The sequence below is a fragment of the Sarcophilus harrisii genome, chromosome 4 (assembly GCF_902635505.1).
Source record: "Sarcophilus harrisii chromosome 4, mSarHar1.11, whole genome shotgun sequence".
Lineage (NCBI taxonomy): Eukaryota > Metazoa > Chordata > Mammalia > Dasyuromorphia > Dasyuridae > Sarcophilus > Sarcophilus harrisii.
Window position 1 is genome coordinate 420,953,241 of NC_045429.1, and position 25,497 is coordinate 420,978,737.

The following is a 25,497-nucleotide window of genomic DNA, read 5'->3' on the forward strand; positions in this document are numbered from 1 at the left end:
TTAAAATAAAAATTATTATGTAAAAAAAGAAAATTGATTGAGGAAGCCTCCTTCTTACCCTTCAAGTTTTTAACAAAGAAATTCACAATAATTGCATAGGCCATTCTCACAATGATTTTATAAAGAGGAAAAAAAATTAGTGGTATTGATCAATAGTTACTAATGTCTTCTTGGAAACCCTTGGTGGTGAGGGGGTCAAAATTAAATGTGGAACATTATCCATTCCTTTGGAATATTCTCTTGAATGAATGAGAAAGTAGCATGGTGAATAGAACAATTATCCAGTAGGCAGGAAGATGTGAGTTCAAATTCAGCTTCAGATACTTACCTGTGTAACCCTGGGCAAGTCATTTAACTTCCATTTGCCATAGTTTCCTCGTCTGCAAAATGGGTATAAATACAGTAGTATTTACTACATAATGCTGCCGTGAGAATCAAATAAAATAATATTTGTAAAAAATGCTAAGCCTAATAGCTGACATATAATAAGTGCTAAATAAATATTTATTCTTTTCTTTCATCTTTCACCTTAAAAAGTGCTTATTAGGATTGGGTACACAAATAAAAGAAGATAGTCCCTGCTTCCCAAGGAGTTGTTATAGTATTAAGTACTTTGGGCAGCTAATTGGCACAATGCATTGAGCACTAGGCACTAAGCTCAGTTTTTTCATCTGTAAAATGGGAGCAATAATGGCATCTACCTCCCGGATTTGTTGTGAGGCTCAAATGAAATGAAACTCGTGCTTAGTATAGTACCTGGAAGATAGTGGGACTTTATAAATATCAGCTATTATCATTACAGCCATCACTAGCTAATTATTAATATTCATTATATTAGCTACATAACATTACTACATGTTTTATATTATGTGATTATCAATTAACATTATTTGTAATTAGCTCTTATTATAACTTGGGCTTTTATAACTGCTTTGCCCTCTACTTGCAACTTTCTCTGCTTGACCAGAAATATCAGATTTTGCTGATAGAACTGGCTCCTGGGCTCTTTTACTTTCAGGATTGTGTCTTCTGATTTGCCTTCATTAAACTTTCCTAAGAAATGGTACTGAGGGGTATCCTCATTGTAGTTGGAAAAAGATCTTCAGAACACAGGAAACCTGAGTTCAAGTCCTTTTGACACTGGCTACATGACTCTGAGCAAGTCACTTCCCTTTGTCCCAAGCAACACTCAGCAGTGAGTGATCTGTAGTAATAGATGAGTTTCTTCATCAGGTATTCCTTAAGTCAGTGAGATGAAATCTCCCCAATATGGTAATAATGAATGCCTTTACTTTTATCTATTTTCCGTTAAAAAATCTTTGTTGTTGAACAAGTCTTCCAGCAGGCAGCTGATTGTGAAATTATTATCACATCAGTAACTAGTGCCTTCCTTGTTAAGACATAGCCAATTTCAGTTTCAGTAATGTTTGGTGCTGGACACATCTAGCATCTTTTGGCTGGCTTCTTGAAATTAAAATTTATAATTCATAGGAATTAGTCTTCTGAATAGTGTACATTGACCCCTCTCATTTCTAGATCTTAAATCATTTTCTAACTTATTTCTCATTGTTCTCCCATGTATCTACTTTCCCATGAAGTCACTAAGTATGAAAGTATATGTTAACTTATTTTTGGAGGTATCTGTCAAGTTCTTAATAGAAATAAAATCTCTCTACATCATCCTCTGTGACAGATGTTAGCATTTTTTAAAAGCTGCAACTTTCTTCATGGTGGTCTGCTTGCCTTTGCTCTCTGTGATCACTGCAAAGAGAAATGATGTAATTAAAAGGTTTAGGGGGAAAAAACCCTATCATATAACAAATATGTTCATGATAACTTTATTTGTTATAGAGAAAAATTGGAAATAATCTCAATATCCAATGAGTAGTGAATGGCTAAATTGTGGCATATTTGTGAAATGGAATAACATTGTTCTTTTCAAAATTACCAATGTGAGAAATATAAAGCAATATGAAACAATGTAAATGAAGGAATTCAAAGCAAATAGAGTTAGAACAATAATAAGATACACATTGACTATGACTGCATAAATAACAATAAGACTTTATATGGACACAGATGGAAAAGATTGAAAAGTTGTTATTGTATTATTAAAGCTTAAATTACTTTTTTCCCAAATGTAAACAATTCAGAATATATTATTTTCTCAAAGGATTTATTTTTTATTTTGTTTACATGTAGAAGTTGCTCTTGTTTGTGACAAAAATTAGTTTTTAAAACTTTAAAATAATTTTTTTAATTTTTTTTATTTAATAGCCTTTTATTTACATGATATAAACATGGGTAATTTTACAGCATTAACAATTGCCAAACCTCTTGTTCCAATTTTTCACCTCTTACCCCCCCCCACCCCCTCCCCTAGATGGCAGGATGACCAGTAGATGTTAAATATATTAAAATATAAATTAGATACACAATAAGTATACCCGACCAAAACTAAAACTTTAAAATAATTTTAAGATTTAAAAAAAATCTTACCTATGACCAAATATCAACTTGACTCAAACACCACCACCTTAGGTTGCTGGTGGCATGATGGAGTTAGGAAGATCTAAGTTCAATTTCCCTTCAGACATGTCCTAGATATAATTCTCTCAATGAGTCCATTCTACTTTTGTTTGTCTCTGTCTTTTAAAAACTATAAAATAGTCATTATCACAGTACCTCCTTTCTAGGGTTATCCTAAGGATCAAATGAGATCATATTTGTAAACATAGTTCCTGGCATATAGTAGGTGCTATAAAAATGTTTATTTGCTTCCCATAATCAGAAATGATCTTGCTTTAAATATTTATTAGGCCCTACTATATACTGCAAGGTGTCAAACACATCTCTCCCTGAGTAAGGCTCGAACCAGATTAAAATATAACTGAGAAATGTTTAATAAAAATAAAATAAAACAAAGATAAATGTTAATATTTGGCTTTCTAAGTTAATATGCAGACCATAAAGATCCTTATGTACAGCTTAGTGGCCACTATTTCAGTCTGAGTTTGTCATTACTAATGTAGGTAATACACATTTTTCGTCCTTAAGAAATTTGTGATTCCTTTTGTACCATATAGCACGTTTTAATTCTATTTTGCATCAACGGTTCTTTCTATAGGTATATACAATTTCCTATCCCAGAGAATATAACGAGGAGGTCAAGGGACGGACAGGGGTTGGGAGTGGAGAAGCTTAAATGACTCTCTTAATCTGTTTCCTAATCTGTAAAATAATGGGACCAGACTCAATGAGTTCCAAGAATCCTTCCACTGTATAATCCTATTCATGAAATCGCCTGCAATAGACTTGTCCCACACACCTTTTCCAAATGCTGAAGAACCTTTTTTTCTTTAAGGGTCGGTTTAATGCCCTTGGTTCCAGGGAGTCCCCTCTCCTAAGTAAAAGCAACAGATACTTTCCCACTTTTCCCCCACTATGTTTCTCCTATATATATGAAGACAAAGTTTATATATGTATGTGTGTATATATATATATATATATATACACACACAGAAATATACATATGTGCATGTACACATGCATATATATGAAGAAGATAGATATATTGAGAGATCTTTTGTTTTTGCATCTCATATTTCTCCTTGCATTTCTCCTGTTTTTTCCTCTAAGAGAGTTGTTCCTTATAATAAATATATTTTTAAAGGAAAAAGAGAAAGAAGAAAAAAGTCATTAAAATGTATTGATACAAATAGAAACCACCCTACTCCAATGATATATACAGTATTCCAGACTTTTGTTCCCTTCATCTCTGCAAAGGAATGAAATGTAGATATCTTAGTTTTACTTGGAACCATCTTTATTCTTTGTAATTTTGTTGCATCCACTTCTGATTGTTTTGCAGTTATTCTTTCTATTTCTAATGTTATAGTGTGCATATATGTGTGTGTTGGCTCCTGTTTACTTCACTCTGTATCATTTCATATAGATCTTTTCATGCTTCTCTATATTCATCATGCACATTGTTTCTTACAGCACAGTATATTTCATTTCAGCCATTCCCCAATCAATAGGTTTCTATTTGTTTGAAGTTATTTACTATCACAAAAAAATACTATTATAAAATATTTTGGAATATATGAGGAGTTTCTATTAAGGAGATCCTTGACATATATGCCTAACAGTGTAATCTTGGGTCAAATCATGAATATTTTGGTCACTTGATTTGCACAATGTCAAATTTTTTTGTACTAATCCACAGTTCCACCAACAATGCATTGATGTGCCTGTCTTTTCACAACCTCTTCAACATTGACCATTCCTATCTGTTTTCACATTTGCCAATTTATTGAAGGGAACCTCAGTTGTTTTGATTAGCACTTTTTCATCTTATTAGAGATTTGGAATGTCCATTCCTCATATGGTTATCAGTAGTTTGCAATTCTTGTTTTGAGAACTATTCATATCATATTTACTGGGAAATAGATTTTGGTATTATATGTATTTTTATGTTAGCTGTTTATATATTTAGGGTAACAAACCTTTATTTGAGAAATTAGGTACATTTTTTCCCATTTGACTATTTCCCTTCTTATCTTAGACACATTAATTTAATTTGTGAGTTTTTCAATTTCATATAATCAAGTTTCCTATTTCATCTTTTGTAATTGTCTTCATTTCTTATGAAAATTTGATTCTGCTTCTGTACAGAAACAAGTCAGTATCACTGCTGACATTTTTGTAACTATCAAAATCATGTTTTATTTATTTCAGAATTAAATTTGGAAATTCAGCTTTTCTGTAAATCATTCATTGCCTCTAAGTTCAGAAGTTCAATTCTTCTGTTTATCATTGTTTTATTTTTGTTTCAAGGAAATCTGTTATCCCTGAAGGATGTAGGTAGACTCCAAGGAGTCTGGTCTGTTCTGGAAGGAAGTCTGGTCCACTATCACTAAACTTTCCTTGTAGGTGGAGTTAAATAATGAATATTTCTTAACAACATGATGAAAGGAGGAGTTGTTGCTAATCTCTCATTCCCATTTTCCAGCCAATACATTTTTTCTTTTGTCTATGATGCTATAAACTTGGTAACCAATTTCCTCTTCTTCCTCCTCCTCTCCTCCTCCCCCTCCTCCTCCTTCTCCTTCTCTTCCTCCTCCTCCTCTTCTTTCTTCTCTTCCTCCTTTTCTGCCTCCTCTTACTTCTTTTTCTCTTCCTCCTCCTCTTCTTCCTCCTCCCTCTCTTCTTCCTCCCCCTCCTCCTTTTCCTCCTCCTCTTCCTCTTCCTTCTCTTCTTCCTTCCCCTTCTGCTTTCCTCTTCCTCCTCCTCCTCCCCTTCCTCCTCTTCTTCCTTCTCTTCTTCCTTCCTTCCTTCCTCCTTCTCCTCTTCCTCCTCCTCCTTCTCTTCTTGCTCCTCCACCTCCTCCTTTTCCTTTTCCTTCTTCTTTTTTCCTTCTTTCTTCTTTTTGATACAAGAAACTGAATTTTAAAAAGCTTGAGTTATAGTTTAATCTTCTCAGAATTCTATATTATTCTCAACTCAACTTCTTGTCAGCTTTCCCCCAATATTTAGTGATAATGATAACTGGCAGAGAAAGTAGGAGGTAGTAGAAAGTGTATTTGATTTGAATTTTGAGTTCAATTCCCAGCTCTGCAATTTACTGGACAAAATTGCTTAATCACTGATTCTTATTTTTCTCGTCTGTAAAATAAAAATTTTAGATGATATAATTGCTGAGGTTGCTTCCAGCTCATGATCCTAAATAAAAATTATATATTTGCTGTACATAACATAATCACATTGTTTTAAGAAAACTGTGGTTTTATACATACATGTGTATGTTTGTGTATACACACACCAACATATAACAAGTAAACATTTAATTCTGGCAAACTGTATCAGTTAATTGGTTTTAAAGAGCTTTGAGTGCTAAACAGAGAATTTTTTATTTGATCTACAAGCAGATAAGCAATCACTGGAATTTACTGAATAAGAGATTTGACATAATCACATCTATGCTTTAAGAAAATCACTATATGAGGAGGGCAATAAATAAATTCCACTGAATCTTATATATATATATATATATATATACATATATATATATATATATATATATATATATACACACACACACACACACACACATATATATATATACAACAGCATTGCCTATTTTTATAAATGCTACTATCTGTGACATCAGGCTGTATGATTGTATTTTACAAATGTATTTGACTTGAGTATATATTGTATTTTTTTAAAGGGGAGTGATATTTACCAAATGTATGTTTCTTTATCGATGATTCAGTTTAAGACAGAAGCCTTTAAAAGCAGTTGGCTTTGATAATAGAAGGCCAAAGAGAAACACAATTCATGAATTTACCAAATATTCTTCCCTAAATAAAGACACATTAGATAACAAATAATGAATAGATGAACAAATAATGTTCAGAGAAATGATATAAATGTCATAGATTAAAGTATAACTGCTCAATTTGAAAATCATTTTGTTACAAGGAACTCTCAAATCAAATTTGCATATGTGTCATTTTATGTATAATATATATCCAGCATATGTTTAGTGACTTGTTTGAATGATATTTCCAAGTCAGTGACTATAATCTTCTGCAAAAAAGACTCATCATACCACATAGTTAACAGTTTTCCATTAGATTCATGATGGATTGTTCCTCCAGGAGGAAATGGATAAAGAAAAGAAGATGGTCTTTGGACTTCCAAAAAGCCAAACTTGGGAGAAAAGTCTGAGGACTAACCAAGAGCAAATATGAAAAGCCACTAGTGAGATCCAGCTGGAACAGATTCCCTCTATTTACTTTGGGGAGTTTCTGATATATCATTATGAAATATTGTAACTGCTCATGATAAGACATGATGGTGTCTATGGATCACAAGTCAAATTATTAGCCTAATTTTTATGGAAGACAAATTTGATCATCTTTCTCTTGTTTGCTATCCACTCCCCCTGCATCTGAAATACTAAAATGGATGAAGAAGGGGTGTTACAGACCACTTGGAGAAAGAGAAGAGAAGGTCCCCAGACCTTGTGGGGAATGTTGGTGGAAATCAAAAAGAAGGAAATATATTGGTGAGTACAGAGAAGCTCCATTAAGATTAGATAATGTTTACTTATTGCCAAACCTGTCATTACCATTGTGTGACTTGTTCCAAAGGCATCCAAGACCACATCCTTAGCATAGGGCAGGCAAATGATGGTAGTCATTTAGGGCTAGGATTTGAAGACAAAGCATTGAGACAAAGTGTTGGGATTCCAGAATAGAGGACAGTATAAAATTCATTTGATTAATATAGACTGATAATAATCTTGAAAGGAGGATAGTTAGGTCAGGACAGGGGGAAGGTCTGAGAAAGCAGGGAGTGATGGTAGGACTTGAGGGAATAGTAAAGACAGAGACTAAGTTTAATGGGAAGAAGGAACAGGTAAACATATAAAGACAAAAAGTTGAAATAAGATGGAAAAATCATTTAAATTAGGAACCAAGGTTATTAAGGAGCATTAATGGGTCCGAAGTTTCCAAGTATAAGGCAAGTGTTGTATTTAGGTACTGAAGCTTTTGAGAAAGGAGGAAGGATGATCTGGAACCTGATGGATAATTGCCATCAAGATTTGATTAGAGTAATAAATTTGGATGAATTGAACCTCAGAGCAGGACAGAGCACTGATGGAAGGAGTAATGTCTAGCATTCCCTAGTCCTTGAAAGTAATTTGAAATACCTTGATTTTTCAAGTCACATCCAAAAGCAATAAATAGCCTATAAGAGAACAGATGGAGAGGAAGAAACAGGGAAGTGGCTTCCTTAACTCTGTCCAGGACTTAACAAGCCAAGTTGGAAAGTATTAGAATTACAAGGACAATAACCAATAGAAGAAATTGAGACAGAAAACTTAAAAGGAGAAATTGAAAGGAAGAAAGAATTGTGATAGAGAAGGGAGAGATCAAGTTGGACCACGGACTCCTGAAGGCATCTCCTCTATAATTCTACTTTGCTTATGGAGTATAGCATCTTTTATGATGCAGGCAAGTCATGATGGATGATCCTGTACCAATCTTTCCATGTCTCACATTCAATAACTAAAGTTCTTCAGAGATACTTTGAGAAAAATATTACACCAATATATTATGTTCCTTGAGGCAATAGTCTTGCATAGAAAGTGGTGGTATGAAATTATATCTGTAATCTTGGTTTTGCCCTAGGCTTGCTGTTTGAATGTGAGCAAGTAACACAACTTTTTATCTTTATTAATAATATTAATATTTCTTCTAACACTTTACCTAGACCTCTTCTGGCACTTACCTCACTTTCTCCTTTATCAGTCATTCGTGTCCATCTATTTTCCCAGGCCACCCTTACTCTTAGCCCATAATGGAAGACCTGTGTCATGTCTACCTTTGAACCTCCATTGCCTTGCACAGTGTAGATGCATGATAAATGTTGGTGAATCCATTAAATTTCTTCATTGGTTATGTCAGTTTGGAGTGGAGAATCCCTGAGGCCCCAGAATTTATATAAATAACTTAGTTAACCTCAGAATGAAGAACTTGACTCACTATGGACATATAACTTGACAGGGTTCTTTCTGCTGCACTACCACAATTCTTCATCTGTAAAATAGAGCTATTGATATTCAACTTGCATGGTTTTATGCTGAATAAGAAGGCAATGTATTTAATTCCACTAGGGAAAATTTCTACTTAAGAAGATGTTTTCTTCATGAATAATAACCCCTTTATATATTAACCTACAAGATGTCCCAAGACAAAATAATAGTTTTTGGACCATTAGCCAATATGATAAGCATATTCTTTTGAAGTGTTTTAGAACATTACCAAAATTGTTCTCTTTTCTTTGTATTAACCCTCAGCAAAGCTCTCTTGCTTTACTTTCTTGTAACACCTAATTATTCCAAAGTAAAATAAAATCAATACATTGGCTATGTCTGAAAACATATGTACCTCAATCCATCATGTTTTTTGTCAAGAAGTTGAAAGTATGCTTCATGATCAATCTTCTGAGGTCATTATTAGACATTGCATTGATCAAAAGTCTGAAGTCTTTCTAAGTTGTTTTTACTTTACTTTAATGTGATCACCATAGAAATTGTTCTCTTGGTTCTGCTCAATTCACTCTTTATTATTTCATATGTGCCTTCTAAGATTTATCAGAGTGTCAAATTCATCATTTACTATAGCATAGTACTTCATCATATTTATAAACCATATTTGTTCATCCACTCCCCAAATAATGGGCACCTACTTTATTTCTAGTTCTTTGCTACAGTCAAAAGAGTTGCTATAAATAAATGGTTCTGTACCTGTGGGTCCTTTTCCTCTTTCTCACATTTTTGAGGGATATGCCTTGTAATGGCATTTCTAGATCAAAAGTGTATGCATAATTTAATCACTTTTAGAGGATAATTCTCAGTTGCTTACTAGAATCGTTGGATCAATGTCATTTTGAGCTTATTGTGGTATGCTTATGAAAAACTGTTATAAGTCAAATTTCTGCCAAATTGCTTTCCAATTTTCTAGAGTGCTTTTTTTTTTCATCAAATAGGGAGTTCTTAACCCAACAGTTGAAATCCTTAGGCTCATCAGACATTATGCTTTTATATTCAACTGCTTCTGGATCTTGTCTATCTAATCTGTCATATTGACTAACTTTTCCATTTTTAATTAATACAAGATAATTTTGATGAATGATTTATATAATTTATACAATATAGTTTGAAATCTGCTACACTCCCTCTCTCTCTCTCTCTCTCTCTCTCTATATATATATATATATATATATATTTAATAATTTCACTTGAGTTTCTTAACTTTGTGTTTCTCCAAATGAATTTTGTTATAATTCTTTGGTCTGTTTCCATGAAGTAACCTGATGGTAGTTTCACTGGCAGTCTCTTTATATATGTAACAGTACTTGAGCACTCATTCATTCTTGAAACTCTTTTTCCTTGGCTTCTCTGACATTAGCGCTTTCCTAATTCTCTTCCTACTTCCCCAACTGTCCCTAATCTGTATGGTTTGCTGGCTCCTTTTCTCTTCTTGCCCTTAAACTGTTGTTCCTTGAGAATCTGACCTTGGGCCTCCACATCTCTTTATGTTCTATTGGTCATCAACTTCCATGCTTTCAGTGATGAACTCTGTGTGTATGGCTCCCAAATTGTCATCTCTGCTTCATCTTCCTGGAGCTTTGGACAAATTCCCAACTTCTTGCTCAATGTTGCTACCTAGATTTGTGTCAGTACTGCAAATTCAGAATCGCAGTATTTGAGAGACATAACTGTAGCTTAATAGTAGCCTTCTAGGTGACACCCAACCAAAAAAAGGCATCCCTACTGTAATATACCCCCTGCTTGGAAATTTCCAATTAGGATAAATCCACTCCATTCCAAAATAGGCCAGTGCACTTTTAGATATCGCTAATTATGGGAATCTAACCATTGCTGACATCAAACCTAAATTTACGTCTTTCCACTGCCTTCTAAAACAAAAAAGAAAACATTGAATTCTTCTTCTATGTGTTAGCTCTTAAAATTTTTGGACACAACTATCATGTCCCTTTGAGTATAACTCCTCTCCTGGCTAAATATACCTCTTTCCTTCAATGATCCCCACATAACAGGACTAATGGACCTTCACCATTATGATTGCCTTTCTCTAAACACTCTTCAATTAACCAGTATCTTTCCAATTTATTATGAGAATTGAATACAAGATACCAGATATAGTTTAATCAGAGCACAGAATACACAAAAATTATTATACCCTTATTTTTGGTGGCACAGTCATCATTGGTCCAGAAGTCAGAAAGACCTAAGTTCAAACCTGAACTCAGACTCTTATTACTTATGTGATCCTGGGCAAGTCATTTAACCTTGTTTGCCCCTGTTTACTCAAAAATCTGTAAAGTGAACTGGAGAAATAAATGGCAAACCACTCCAATATCTTTGCCAAGAAAACCCCAAATGATTTCATGAAGAGTTGGACACAACTGAACAACATATTCCTGGAAACTATGTTTCTTTTAATGTTGTTTAAGATTTCATCAACTTTTCTGGCAATATATCAGATACTTCTGACTCCTATTAAACTTGTAGACTACTAACCCCCAATATTTTGTATTTTTGCAAAATTGCTATCTAACACCTCTACTCGGAAAAGAAGTGACCTTGGATAATACCAAGGTTAAACCAAAACAAAGTTTTGCTGTGAGAGTTGGACTATAGGGGAAAATGAGCCCTGAAGGATAAGTGCTTTTGAATTGTGGTATCACAGAAGACTTTTGGGAGTCCCTTGGACTGCAAGGAAGTTACATCAATTAATGCTTAAAGACATTCAGGCATTTCATGGGAAGATCAAATACTGAAGCTAAACTCTAAATGCTTTGACCACATATTGAGAAGACAGAATTTATTGGAAAGGGACCATGATGTTGGGTAAGATTAAAGGTAAAAGGAGAAGGGAATGGCAGAAGATGAGATGGTAGAGTGTGTTGTGAAAATAATGAACATAAACTTGGACAGACTCTTAGAGATTGTGGAGGATAAAAAAGACTAGAATGCTAGTGGGATTGGACCGATGAGACAAGACCAAATAACTAAACAACAACAGCAAAAGACATTCTTCTCCCAAATCATCTGACATCCTACCCCTATTATTCAAAGGCCTCTAATAAGGAAAGTGACTGAGCAGCCTCACCTCATAATTTCCTTTTTGTCACCTGATCTAAGACTATATAAAAACTCTTTGTGAATGTATCTCCTTTTGTTCTTGAGGGAGTGACTAGGCATTCAGCCATTAGTTGTGATATGTGGTGTGTTCAAGGTGAACTAGCACCTCTCGTGAGGGCTTGCCTTGGCCCTTTTAAGGGCTGCTCATTCACTTTGGGTGTCTAACTGGCACTCAACCCTTACCATTAAGCAGCTGTAGCATGCTTGATGATCACAAATTTGGCCCACAGGCTAAACTAGGATGAGGGTTATAAAGGGGCTCAAACACATTAATGAGTTAGAGGCAGTGTCTACTCAATGCATGTGGGTGCAGGGGATCATGAACAATTTGTTTCTTAGTCCATAAGAGCAGCTGAGGCAGGTACTGTAGAACCCTTAGAGCATGTTAAGACATCCAAGACACTGAGGTCATCCACTGCATGGTGGGCCATGGCCAGTTGTCTTGACTTCTCTCTTGTAACTGAATTTTGATGACTCTGGAAAGAGTGAGGTTTTGTGCAACTCAGAATCACTTAAATTCAATTCATGCAGAAGTTAAGACATCAGCTTGCTATGCCATTGATCCTTTTCAAAAATAAAAATAAAGAATAACATCACCAATTAGTTGATGCTAATTAAACTTTTTACTTTCTAGCTGAGTCTCTAGATATTTTTTTACCTCCAAAGAAAGAGATTTAAGTGGGAAGAACTGTTCTCTGGAAGAATCTTTGGCCAGAAGTATTTCCCAACAATACAAAACATAGTCAAGTACTATCAACTATGAAAGACTCATCTACTCTCAGCAACACAGTGATCCAAGTACAAAAGACTCAGGAAGGAATATGTTATCCATGTCCAGAAAAAGAACAGATGGACTTTGACTTCCAGTCAAAACATTTTTTTCACTTATTTTATTCTATTTTTTTATTCTTCACCTGATCTCTTTCTTTTTTCGCAACTGTGACCAATACCAAAATACATTTTATATGATAGCATATATACAACAAATGTCAAATTGACTCCAATTTTTGGAAGAAGGGTGGGAAGGATGGAGGGAAAAAAACTCAGACCTCAAAATCTTGTAAAAATGAATGTTAAAAATCATCTCGATAGGTAATTGGGGGAAAATACCATTTAAAAATAAAATAAAACTCTAATTACTTTTCTATTTTCTAAGAAAAAAAAACATAGGTAGTACAAGGGGAAAAAATCTGACAAAGCCCAGGTTAGACTGGGTCCCTTATAGGGGTCTTAAAGAGAATGGGTTACTCTTTCTCATCCAGACCAATAAGATCTGGTTGTTGATTGTTGTTATTGTTGTTGTTGTTGTTATTTTTTTTAAATAGAATTCTTATATGTATCTAGCAGGACTAGAGGTGGGATGAGTAATCTGGACTTGGGAGCTAGAACCACCAGCTGATTCATACTAATGAAGGGAGGAAATGAGACTAATTGATATTAAAACAACCTTATCTTATTGAATGACTCAAGGTTTTCTTAACTTCCAGAGGGCTTCTTCTTTTAGCCATATGGTGAGGCTTTTGTATCATTATGTATGCATAAGTGCAAGAATTCAGATTAGGGAATGGAGAACACAACTTTTCTCCTAAACTTATCTTTTGCTGTTACTGAGATTCATTTGTATATAAAACAATATTTAAGGATCTTTGTATTTGTGTGTGTGTGTATGTATGTGTGTGTGTGTTTGTATGTGTGTGTGAGAGAGAAATATCAAATCCTGAGTTAGATGATTATTTATTATAGAGAGCTTTGTTCAAGCAATCAAACAATAAATATTTATTAAGCACCTTTTTACTGTTTGCGAGGAACTGTGAGGTATTGGCAATGCAATCACAAAAATATGATAGTTCTTACTCTTGAGAATCATACCACTCTAGCTGGATGGGAAATCATTGTGGCAATAGAAAAAAACTTCATGTAAAAAATGAACTGAGTCTTGAAAGAAACTAGAAATATTTTTTCTCTCAATAGTATTTTATTTTTCCAAAAAGATATAAAGATAGTTTTCAACTTTTATTTTTGTAAGATTTTATGTTCCAATTTTTTTTTCTCCCTCCTTCTTTTACCTCTCCTCTCTTTAAGAAAGCCAAAAATCTGATATAGGTTATACATGTACAAACCTTTTAAATATATTTCCATATTTTTCATATTGAGAAGGAAAAATCAGAATAAAAGGAGAAAAAGAAAGATGAATAAGAAAAAGCAAACAACAAAAAAGGTGAACACAGTAATCTTCAATCTATGTTCAGTCTCCATAGTTCCTATTCCAGAAGCAGAAAGCATTTTCCATCTTGTCTATTGAAATTTTCTCGAATCACTGCATTGTTGAGAAGAGTTAAGTCTGTCATAATTGATCTTCACATAATCTTGCTGTTACTGTGTACAATGTTCTAGTTATACTTACTTCACTCAACATCTACTGATATGAGTCTTTTCAGACTTTTCTGAAATCAGTCTGCTCATCATTTCCTATAAAACAATAATATTCCATGACATTCATATGCCATAACTTATTCAGCCATTTTTCAACTGATGGGCATCCACTGAAATTCCTTGGCACTATAAAAAGAGCTGCTACATTTTTGCACATGGGAGTCCTTATCCCCTCTTTTATGATTTCTTTTTAGGATACAGATCCAGTAATGACACTGCTGGATCAAAGAATTTGCATAGTTTGATAGCCCTTAGGGCATAGTTTCAAATTGCTTTCAGAATGGTTGAATCAGTTCACAACTGTCCCAGTTTTCCCACATCCCCTCCAATACTTATAATTTTTTTCTTGTCATCTTGGCTAATCAAAGAGGTATGAATTGGTACCTCAAGGTTGTCTTAATTTGCCTTTTCTTAATCAATAGTGATTTAGAGCATTTTTTTCATAGGATTATAAATGGCTATAATTTCTTCACTTGAAAATTATCTGTCCTTTGATCATTAACTGGGAAATAACTTGGATTTTAGAAATTTGACTCAATTCTCTATCTATTTTAGAAATGGGGCCTTTACAACAAGTTGTATACAGTATAGAGCAGAAGACTCTAGTAATCATAGAAAATACAACTACAATTTGCTCAAAGTCTTTCGTATATCTGACATATATATCATATGATTATCATCTTTTCAATTTATTTTTCTTTAAATAATTCTAATAACAAATCCTCTATCCTTCAAATACCCTAAGTTCTTGAAAACATTATTTATCCATATTTTCAAGTTAAAATAAAGGTTTAGAATATGATTTCCATATAAAAACAGATATGAAGTTATGCCCATAATGTAAGGAAACAGGTTTTTCATATGTCGTTTAGCCTACCTCATGGAGCTATCTAATGAAAAAGTATATGTTATACTTCTTAGATATAGACTATATGTGTGATTTTATTGATAAGAGGGAACTGCTTTTACCACTGCAGGTCAGTCTCTTCTCTGTAATTTAGAATCTTAGAAAATTGTTTTGGTCAATGAAAGGTTAATTGATTTGCACAGGATCATACACAGCCAATGTGTGTCAGAGGTAGGACTTGAAACTTGTAGGCCTTCCAAACTTCCAGGCTGGATTTCTAGTCACCATATTTGCTGCCTCTCTTGTATTTATTAAAGAATACATACAAAATAATCTTTAAACATGACTCACAGAAATTATATATAGGGAAGTTAAATTCTGTATGTATTTTTCAAAGGACATGTATGTTTTATTTTGTTTGTTAAATGTTGAAAATCTGTGGAATTCTGGCTAGAAATTTGTTGGTTTAAAGTACATTATTCATTTGTCCAAATTGAATTTTGTATTGTTTCTTAATTTGTGAAAATATGCAAGTAATTAAATATATTATTAGAAACAATAAAAAAAGAAATAAGGCCTTTATCAGAAACACTGGCTGTAAAAATTGTTTCCAAGTTTTCTGCTTCCTTTCTAAAATTGGATGCATTCATTTTGTTTGTGCAAAACCTTTTTAATTTAATTTAATCAAAATTATCCATTTTGCCTTTAATAACATTCTCTAGTTCTTTGGCTATAAATTCCTCCCTTTTCCAAAGATCTGACAGGTAAACTCTCCCTTGCTTTCCTAATTTGCTTATAGTATCACCCTTTATATCTAAATCACAAACTCAAGAAACTAGAAATTCTTAGAAGAAAAGGAGAGGAAAGAGCACATTGCTGGCATGAAGAAAAGTAACAAAAGTATGGAAACAGGACCTGGGAATTTTATCTCTAAAGAACAATAAAATTACCACATCCAGAGGAACTACAGTTCACCTGGAAAGGTGTAATGAATTATAAGGCTGGAAAGATAGGGCAGATCTGAATTGTAAAGGGCTTTAAATGTCAAATAGAGTGGTATCTATTTTATTCTAGAAATAACAGAAAGACATTGGATTTTGCTGAGTTCTGGAGTGACACATGACTTTAGAATTGTGTGGAGAATAGATCAAGATGGGAGAAACTGAAGAATTTGAATGAACCAATAAGCAAGCTTTTGCAATAGTCTAGGTAAAATATATTAACGGCTAGGATTTCTATGCTAGCCCTATAAGAGGAGAAAAGGATATGGATATGAGATCTTGCTGCAAAGGTAGAAATGTCAAAATTCTATATCAGATGAGGGAGACTGAGGAATTGCAGATGACTTCAAGATAGAAAAACCACAACTGGAAGAATGGCAGTGTTTAGGGCAAAAAGATGGAAGTTCAGAGAAGGGATAGAATTTGATTTAAAGATAATGAGTTTTATTTTGGATATATGAAGTTTTTTATGTGTAAGACACATCCAGTTTGAAATGTCCAGTAGGCAATTGGTGATGTGAGACTAGAATTCAAGGGAAACACAGGTTGGGAGGCAATGGACAGATGATAATTAAACCCACATGTAATTGAATCTAGTGTGAGAGAAATGATTATTCCTTTCTCTCATACAAATAATCAGTTATTGGATTGTGACCAGAAGTTTTTCAGGAGCCTGTGGGATATTTAGTCTTTGAAGGACATTGCTGATAATGAGATTGAACTTTGTCTTCAATCTTTTTTGAATCCTACTCAGGTGGATAAGCCCACTGTGCTGTAGTCAGGTTTGAGTAGAGATAAAGCCTTTGTTTAGATTGCATAAGACTCAGGTCTCTAAGTCCCTCCTTAGAATAAGGCCCCCTTTCATTATAATATTCATTCTCTCTCATTACTTATTAACCAACCAGAGTCAATTGCAACCCTCAGCAACATCCACTCTTCCCAGAGCATGTAAACATTAAATGAGTTATTTGAGGAGTCTTTGGCATTTGAGATTCCTGCATTATTAATACTATGATTAATTACTCAGAAATTATATCTCTTGAACTTTTAAAATATCACAAGTATAAAGAGAAAAGCAGGCCTAGGATAGAGTTTGGAATATACCTACAAGTAGGGAGCAAGATGTGGTTGATAAATCACCAAAAGAGAATGAGAAAGAGCAGTCAAGCATGTTGTTGTTTTTTATGCTTTAGTCTTTTTGTTTGTTTTTGTTTTGTTTTTGTTTAGACTTTAAGGTCACTCTTTAATATCTATTTACTATTTGTTTATTAAATTTTTTTGATTTACTTTTAACATTCTTTTAAAAAATTTAGTTCCAAATCTTTCCCTTCCCCATCCATTGAAGAGGCAAACTATATATCAATTATATATATATAAAATCCCATACAAAATATATTTCTATGTTAATCACATCACAAAAAGCAAGACAAATAAAAAAACCCACCATACTTGATCGGTTCTTTCTCTGGTGCAAGTGTTATCCTTCATTTTTGAAGAGGATGAATGACATCAGGAAGTGATGTCTTGATTTGCAAGTGAATTAGATTTAAGGGAGATAGGACTGTGTGATGTCACCAGGCTCACTCTCTCCTCCAGTGTGATTTGGAGTCCAGTGGCCAGATGAAGGTCAAGACAACTGGAGAAGGCCTTGTATGCAATGGGAGACCTTGGCCTTCTGAAGAAAGGTCTTTCCCAGATATCAGTTTGCTTGAGGTAACTAACACCTGTTCAGTGATTAAATCTAAAAATGAGACAAAATACAGTTATTTGTCTTAAAGTCAAATCAATCAAACATGTAGAAAAAGTAAGTAGAGTAGCATCTTGAAAATCCAGAGGGAAAGTACCTAGTAATAGGATGACAGGCATGTCAAGTGCTATAGAGAGACAAGAAGGATGAAGATTGAGAAAAGACATTCAGATTCAGAGATTAAAAAGTCACTGGTTACTTGGGAGAGGCAAAAGCTAAAGATCTAATTTTATTGTGGGAGGATTCGGCTTGATTTTTGTCAGTTGAATGTGCAAGCAACACTAGAAAGTTTTCCAGCAAACTGAGGTTGAAATGACTTGACTGGCTCTGAAGAAATGAGACTAAGATATAGAAACAAAAATCTCAGATGAACAGAGGAAGCCACCAGCAAAGCCCAATAAAGCAACACACCCAGAATCCACACTGTACCAAGAGAGGGGCAGATCCTCTGAGCTTAGTGAGGCAATCTAGCCAGAAGAGATGACACATCCTTTGAAGAGCAGACCCAAATTAAATCATTATTATAATATTGCCAGAAAACATCAGGGGTCCTATCTATGAGTAACTTGAGAAGATTTATTTTGTGTTGTTTTAAATAAAATTTTATTGATCTTTTTGGCTTTTTTAAAACATGACCTTAATTTTCCCCAGTATCTTTTCTCCTCTCCCTTACAGAAATTCATCCCATATTGCAAATAGTTTTTTAAACAGAAAGATTAAAAAAAAAGAAAAAAATTAACATAACCAATTAATAACCCCCAAAAGTCTAACAATATGTGCATTATACAGTACTTGTGGACATTCCATCACTGCAAAAGGGTGGGATGAGAAGGGTTTCTAATTACAGGTAATTACAAGTAATGCTTATCCTTCATAATTTTGCAATATTATTTTGGGGGATTGTTCTCTCTGTTCACATTGTTTTAGTCATTGTGTATATTATTTTCCTGGTTCTGCTTATTACATACTACATCAGTTCATGAGAATTTACTCATGTTTCCTATATTTATAACTTGCATCATTTCTTGTAGTGCAGTAGGAGTGCATTAATTCATGTGCCAAAATTTATTTAACCATGCCCCAATTGATGAGCATCTGCTTTGTTAGCAGTTCTTTGCTATCTCCAAAAGAGCTGTTAAAATATTTTGGTGAGAATATTGACTTAATAAATCACTATAGTCTATTTGACCGAATTTTATTTAAAAATTTTAAAATCAATATTCATTAGTGATATTGAACTATAGTTGTAATATATGTATATATATGTACAATATATGTATTCATGTATACATGTTAACTGTTTACATACCATTGATACCAAACCTTTATCAGAAAAATTTTATGTGGAAATATGTTTAGAAGAACTGCACATGTTTAACCTATATTAGATTACTTACTATTTAGGGGAGAGGGATGGGGGAAAAGAAGGAGAAAAATTTGAAACACAAGGTTTTGCAAGGATGAATGTTGAAAATGTTTTTTGCATGTAATTTGAAAATCAAAAGCTATTATTAAAAATTAAAAAAAGAAAAATTTTACGCAAAGTTTGTCTTCATTCACTTTCCTTATTCTACATGAATTAATTTTATTTCTACAGAACTTTTCTAGTTTCATATAATCAATTATCTTTTAATCATTTATAATTGGCTCTATCCATTGTTTAATTAAATCATCCTCTGTCAATAGCTGGGACTATATGACTTCCATTTTTTTTCTATTAATTTTTTTCTACTATTGCTTCCTATGTATCCATTAAGAAGTTATTGTGGACTATGTTGGAAGATGTTGGTATAAGATTAAGTTCTGCAAGAATACTTTCTATTTTCCCAGAAAATTTTATCAAATAGAGTTCTTTACTAAGTAATTTATATTTTCCAGTTTATTGAATACTGGATTATTAAGTTCCATTGTTTCCAATTCTCCCTTAGCTATTCCTTCCCACTGATCTTTACTGACTTTTGTCTTTGTTATTCAGTTGTTCAATCATATCTATTGTGATCCCATGGGCTGAAGCATACCAGGCCTATTTTTCCTCTCCTTTCTCTTGAAGTCTATCCAAGTTCATGTTCATTTTTAGCATGATATGATCTACCCATATCATCCTTTGCCAGTCCTTTTTCCTTTTGCTTTCAATCTTTCCTAATATCAGTCTTTTCCAATGAGTCTCATATAGCCAGAGTATTTAAGCTTCAACTTCAATATTTGACCTCCCAGGGAATAACTTGAATTAATTTGACCTTCTTGCTGTCCAAGAGACTCTCAAAAGACTTCTCCATTGCCACAACTCAAAAGTGTTGATTCTGTGGCAGCCAAACTTCTTTACAAACCAACTCTTACACACATACATTGTTGCTGAAAAAACCCAGCACTATAATTTTGACTATACAGGCCTTTGTCAACAAGATGATGTCTCTGCTCTGGGTGATGACTAAAAACCATTACATTGAACTCCCAATCCCTATATTTATGCCCACCTGCATTTTTGATTTCCTTCACAAGCTAATTGTACAATATTTCAGAGTCTGATTCTTTTTGTACAGCAAAATAACGGTTTGGTCATGAATACTTATTGTGTATCTAATTTATATTTTAATATATTTAACATCTACTGGTCATCCTGCCATCTAGGGGAGGGGGTGGGGGGGTAAGAGGTGAAAAATTGGAACAAGAGGTTTGGCAATTGTTAATGCTGTAAAGTTACCCATGCATATAACCTGTAAATAAAAGGCTATTAAATTAAAAAAAAAAAAGAAAAAAATAGACTATCAGTAGCAGAAGGGAAGTAGATCATTTATATTAAAAGTCAATAAAGCTACTTCTGGGCAAAAAAAAAAAGATGATGTCTCTGTTTTTAGTATGTTATACAGATTTGCCATAGCATTACTTTCAAGGAGAAAGCATCTTAATTTCATGGCTGCAGTCACTATGTGCAGTGATCTTTGAGCCCAAAATATAAAATCTGACATTACTTTCATTTCTTCTCCCTTTATTTAATAGGAAATGATGGGATGAGTTGCCAAGGTCTTAGATTTTTTTTTTTTTATATTAAGGCAAGTCAGTTTTTATACTCTCCTTTTTCATCTTCTTCAAGAGGCTTCTTAATTCCTTTTCACTTCCTGCCATCAGAGCAGTATCATCTGCATGGTCTGAGATTGTTGATGTTTCTCCTGGCAATCTTAATTCCAGTTTTTTATTCACCTAGTCTGGCATTTCATATGATGCATTCTAAATATAAGTTAAATAAATAAACTAATAATATACAGCCTTGTCATACTCCTTTTCCAATCTTAAACCAAGCAGTGATTCTATGTTTGGTTTTAACCATTGCTTCTTGTTCTGCCTACTGGGACCTTAGGAAACACATAAGAGGACCTAATATTTTCAACTCCTTAAGAATTTGCTAGAGTCTTTTTTTTCTTTTCTTTCTTTCTTTCTTTTTTTTTTTTTTTTTTTTTTTTTTTTTTTTTTTTTTTTTTTTTTTTTTTTTTTTTTTTTTTTTTTTTTTTGGTGATCCACATAGCAAAAGACTTTGCTGTAGTTAATGACACAGGATTTCTGGAAATCCTTTGCTATCTCCATAATCCAGTAAATATTGGCACTTAATCTTTAGTTCTTTTGCCTCTTTAAAAATCATCCTGCTACTCTGGTAATTCTTGGTTCATGTACTGCTGAAGCCTAGCTTGTAAATCTTAAGCATATCCTTGCTGCCATGTGAAATGAGCCCAATTGTTCTATAATTTGAACCTTGCTTGGTATTGCCTTTCTTTAGGATTGAGATGTAAACTGATCTTTTCCAATCCAGTGGCCACTGTTGTTTTCTAAATTTTCTGGCATATTGAATGCTGCACTTTAACAGCACCCAGCATCATCTTTTAGAGTTTTAAATAACTCAGATGGAATTTCATCACCTTCACTACTCTTGTTAGCAATGTTTTCTAAGACCCATTTGACTTCATTCTAAAGGATGTTTGGCTTTAGATTAGTCACCACACCCTTATGATTATCAATGATATTAAGATCTTTCTTGTACAGTTCTTCTGTATATTCTTATCTTTTCTGCTTCTGTTAAATACCTACCATTTTGTCTTTTATTATGGCCATTTTTGCATGAAATGTTCCCTTGATATCTTAAATTTTCTTGAATAGCTCTCTTGTCTTTTTTGTTTTTTTGTTTTCTTCTTTTTCTTTGCATTGCTCATTTAAGAAAACCTTACCTCTCCTTGCCATTCTCTGGATTCAGATGGGTATGATTTTTCCTTTTTCCTTTCTCTTATTTTTTTTTCCCTAAGTTATTTGTAAAGTTTCATTAGCCATTTTCCTTTTTTGCTCTTCTTTTCCTTTGAAATATTTTATGTTGCTGCCTCCTAAACAATGCTGTGAACCTCTGTCCATAGTTCTTCAAGCACTCTGTCTATCAGATTGAATCCTTTAAATCTATTCATCATCTTCATTGCATATTCATAAGGGATATTTAAGGTCATATCTGATCTGATGGTTTTTTCTGTTTTCTTCAATTTAGATCTGAATTTTACAATAAGAAGTTCATGATCTGAGTCACAGTCAGCTCCCAGGTCTTGTTTTAACTAATTGTATAGAGGTTTTTCTACTTTGGGCAGCCAAGTATATAATCAATCTGATTTCTTTTTTTTTTTTATTTTTATTTTTATTATTATTTTTTTTTATTTAATAGCCTTTTATTTACAGGATATATACATGGGTAACTTTACAGCATTAACAATTGCCAAACCTCTTGTTCCAATTTTTCACCTCTTACCCCCACCACCCCCTCCCCTAAATGGCAGGATGACCAGTAGATGTTAAATATATTAAAATATAACTTAGATACATAATAAGTATACATGACCAAAACATTATTTTGCTGTACCAAAAAGAATCAGACTCTGAATTATTGTACAATTAGCTTGTGAAGGAAATAAAAAATGCAGGTGTGCATAAATATAGGGAATCAATCTGATTTCTATATTGACCATTTGGTAATGTTCATATGTGGAGTTGCCTTTTGGATTATTGAAAAAGAATGTTTATTGTGGCTAGTGAGTTATCTTGACAAAACTCTATAAATCTGTACCCTGCATCATTTTGTACTCCAAGGTCAAATTTGTTTGTGAAATCAGTTATCTTTTGATTTCCTACTTTAGCATCCCAATATCCTATGATAAATGTGATGCCTTTTTATTGTTATTTCTATTATTTCTATAATAGGTAGGTAAGTCGTCAAGGACTTGGTCAACTTTGGCCTCTTTAGCATCAGTGGTTAGAGCATATACTTGGATTACTGTGATGTTTAATGGTATGCTTTAAATTTGAACAGATAGCATTCTACTTTGAGATTATACCTCTTACCCTTTTTATTATTATTAAAGCTTTTTTCAAAACATATGCATAGATAATTTTCAACATTCACCCTTGCAAAACCTTGTGTTACAAATTTTTCCTTCCTTTCCCCCACCCCCTCCTCTAGATAGTAATCCAATATAGGTTAAACCTGTGCAATTCTTCTATACATATTCCCACAATATACTGCACAAGAAAAAATCAGACCAAAAAGGAAAAAAATTAGAAAGAAAGCAAATGCAAGAAAAAAACGACAAAAAGAGTGAAAATATTATGTTGTGATCCACACTGAAGTGTAGATGGTTCTCTTCATCACAAGACCATTGGAACTAATCTGAATCATCTCATTGTTGGAAAGAGCCACATTCATCAGAATTGATCATCTTATAATCTTGCTGTTGCCATGTACAATGATCTCTTGGTTCTGCTCAATTCACTTAGCATTAGTTCATGTAAATCTCTCCCAGACTCTCTGAAATCATCCTGCTGATTGTTTCTTGTACAACAATAATATTCCATAACATTCATATACCATAACTGATTCAGCCATTCTCTAACTGATGGGCATCCATTCAGTTTCTAATTTTTTGCCACTACAAAAAGGACTGACACAAACATTTTTGCACATGTGGGTCCCTTTCCCTCCTTTTTGAACTCTCTGGGATATAGATCCAGTAGACACACTGCTAGATCAAATATACCTCTTATACTTTTATTGACAATGAGGACTACTCCATTTCTTTTAAGGGATTCTTGCCCACAGTAGTATATGTAATGATCACTCAAATTAAAACCACACATTCCCATCCATTTAAGTTCACTGACATTCAAGATATTGATGTCTAATCTTTCCATCTTCTGTTTCCATCCAGCTTAACTTGATTCATCCCTCCTACATTCTAGGTTCCTATGCAATATTGTTATTTATAGCATCTGACTTATTGAGATAACAGTGTAGTTTGAGATGTTTTTGCTTTTAATATGATTAATCATCTAATCACTATTTCCTAATAGTGAATTATTTTGGCATCCCTATAAATTCAAATTAATCATGATGAATGAGTTCTTAAATAATTCACTGTACTCTATTTGATGGGATTTTATTTAAAAATTTTTGAATCAACATTCATTAATGATATTGGTTTATGTGTGTTTATTGGGTGTTTTATCCTTCTCTGATCGAGGTTTTAGGACTACATTTGTCTCATAAAAGGAATCTGGTAGAGTGCTTTCTTTCTCAATTTCTGAAAATAATTTCTGTAGTTTGGGTACTAATTGTTTTTTAGAAGTTTATCAGAATTCTGCAAATCCATCTGGATCAAGAATCTATTCTTTGGCAGTTCCTTTACAATTGGTTCTATTTATTTTTTGAGATTGAGATTACTCAAGATCTCTATTTGCTATGTTGTTAATTTAGGTATTTTATATTTCTGAAGGTATTCCTTTGTATCCTTTATGTTCTACGTTTTGTTAGTATGTAACTACAAAGAGTAGGTTGTAAGAACTTTTTTTCTTTCTTGTGTGCGTGTGATATTTCATCTTTGTTTACTATTTTCTTGATTTGATTTCCTATCCTATAATTTTTCATTGGATTGGCCCCAAATTGATTGATTTATTAGTTTTTTCAAAGTACTAGGTTTTACTTTTAATTATCTTTTGTATAGGATTTTGGTTTCCAACTTATTCAAATTTTAAATATCTTCTTTTTGTGTTTATTTTAGATTTGTTTATTTGTTGGATCTCTAGCTTTTTACTTATATGAAATATACTTTTTTATTGTTAGTACATGTTTAAAGGACTATGACTATGTGAAAACTGAATATTATTTAACATTTAGTTTACAACCAAGAGTCTTCACATAAAGAGAATGTATGAGTACCCAATGGTTTCTCATGTTTGTGGATGAAGAATACTTTCTTTTTAGACATTTATAAGCACCGTAAATTTTCAGCTTGCTTTCTCAAGTGAATTATAATAACTTTGGATTCGAAAGATGTTTAAAGCAGTGAAAAGATTTTAAATCATTCTTAATTAAAAAAGAATGTGCCACTATATAATTTTGGCTGGTGAGAAAGGAACATTCCTTCCCTGACTACATAACTAGAGTCCTCCAGTTCACAGAGAAAGGAGGTACTAGTCATCCCCAGGGTTTACTTTAGCAGCAATGGGCCTTGGAAACTCTAGTTTATACCAAGCTCCAGCAAATTGGAGCAATTGGACCAATCAGAAAGGCCTCAAGGAATCTGATTTCCCTCACCCCCAAAAAAATAACTTAGTGAGTGAGATTAAATCCCATAAGAGATCTTAAAGCATACTTGGGGTAATTTCCCAGAAACCATCACAGAGGCGAGTTAGAACAGGCCCCAAA